The sequence below is a fragment of the Leuresthes tenuis genome, unplaced genomic scaffold (assembly GCF_036924035.1).
Source record: "Leuresthes tenuis unplaced genomic scaffold, fLeuTen1.0.hap1 SCAF_236, whole genome shotgun sequence".
NCBI lineage: Eukaryota > Metazoa > Chordata > Actinopteri > Atheriniformes > Atherinopsidae > Leuresthes > Leuresthes tenuis.
Genome location: NW_027325590.1, coordinates 12,936 through 15,000, shown reverse-complemented (window position 1 = coordinate 15,000; position 2,065 = coordinate 12,936).

The window sequence follows — 2,065 nt, the reverse complement described above, 5'->3', positions numbered from 1 at the left end:
GGGGCGCCAGCTCAAAAAGTCAGAAATATGACAAAGTGTCTAAAAATACCAGGGGCGCCAGCTCAAAAAAAGGCAGAAAAATGACAAAGTGTCTAAAAATACCAGGGGCACCAGCTCAAAAAGTCAGAAAAATGACAAAGTGTCTAAAAATACCAGGGGCACCAGCTCAAAAAAAAGGCAGAAAAATGACAAAGTGTCTAAAAATACCAGGGGCACCAGCTCAAAAAGTCAGAAAAATGACAAAGTGTCTAAAAATACCAGGGGCGCCAGCTCAAAAAAAAGGCAGAAAAATGACAAAGTGTCTAAAAAATACCAGGGGCACCAGCTCAAAAAGGCAGAAAAATGACAAAGTGTCTAAAAATACCAGGGGCACCAGCTCAAAAAGTCAGAAAAATGACAAAGTGTCTAAAAATACCAGGGGCGCCAGCTCAAAAAAAGGCAGAAAAATGACAAAGTGTCTAAAAATACCAGGGGCACCAGCTCAAAAAGGCAGAAAAATGACAAAGTGTCTAAAAATACCAGGGGCACCAGCTCAAAAAGTCAGAAAAATGACAAAGTGTCTAAAAGTACCAGGGGCGCCAGGCGAAAAATTCAGAAAAATTTCTGTTTCAAGACGGGAGAAGGGGAGATGGGCGGAGTGCGTCGAAGGCCCCTTCTCCCGTCCGACGAGGTAATTGGAGTCTGAGGAAATTACCACCTGCCCGATTTCAGAAACCTGGTTTTTAGGAAACAGAGTTTGACAGATTGAAGCCAAGCCCGATATCGGGTGATGTTCTTTGGGGCTCAGACACGTACCAGGGGCCATTGCTGGGCTCCATAGTCATCACCCTGGCTCTCGGGAGGAGGGAGAATCTGCCGCTTTGCGGCCGACGAAGGTAGCTGAAGGGCGGATGGCTGAGTGGCCATGAGCCGCCTGGAGGTCCTGGAAGATACGGGAACGGGGCTTCTGCCGCTTAGCGGCCGATGAGGGCGGCCGAACGGCGGATGGATGAGTGGACATGTGGTGCCTGGAGGTCCTGGAAGATGCTGGAACGGAGCCTTTGCCGCTTAGCGGCCGAGGGGGGCAGCCCAAGGGCGCATGTATGAGTGGACATGTGGTGCCTGGAGGTCCTGGAAGATACGGGAACGGAGCCTTTGCCGCTTAGCGGCCGAGGGGGGCAGCCCAAGGGCGCATGGATGAGTGGACATGTGGTGCCTGGAGGTCCTGGAAGATGCTGGAACGGAGCCTTTGCCGCTTAGCGGCCGAGGGGGGCAGCCCAAGGGCGCATGTATGAGTGGACATGTGGTGCCTGGAGGTCCTGGAAGATACGGGAACGGAGCCTTTGCCGCTTAGCGGCCGAGGGGGGCAGCCCAAGGGCGCATGGATGAGTGGACATGTGGTGCCTGGAGGTCCTGGAAGATGCTGGAACGGAGCCTTTGCCGCTTAGCGGCCGAGGGGGGCAGCCCAAGGGCGCATGTATGAGTGGACATGTGGTGCCTGGAGGTCCTGGAAGATACGGGAACGGAGCCTTTGCCGCTTAGCGGCCGAGGGGGGCAGCCCAAGGGCGCATGGATGAGTGGACATGTGGTGCCTGGAGGTCCTGGAAGATGCTGGAACGGAGCCTTTGCCGCTTAGCGGCCGAGGGGGGCAGCCCAAGGGCGCATGTATGAGTGGACATGTGGTGCCTGGAGGTCCTGGAAGATACGGGAACGGAGCCTTTGCCGCTTAGCGGCCGAGGGGGGCAGCCCAAGGGCGCATGGATGAGTGGACATGTGGTGCCTGGAGGTCCTGGAAGATGCTGGAACGGAGCCTTTGCCGCTTAGCGGCCGAGGGGGGCAGCCCAAGGGCGCATGTATGAGTGGACATGTGGTGCCTGGAGGTCCTGGAAGATACGGGAACGGAGCCTTTGCCGCTTAGCGGCCGAGGGGGGCAGCCCAAGGGCGCATGGATGAGTGGACATGTGGTGCCTGGAGGTCCTGGAAGATGCTGGAACGGAGCCTTTGCCGCTTAGCGGCCGAGGGGGGCAGCCCAAGGGCGGATGTATGAGTGGACATGTGGTGCCTGGAGGTCCTGGAAGATGCTGGA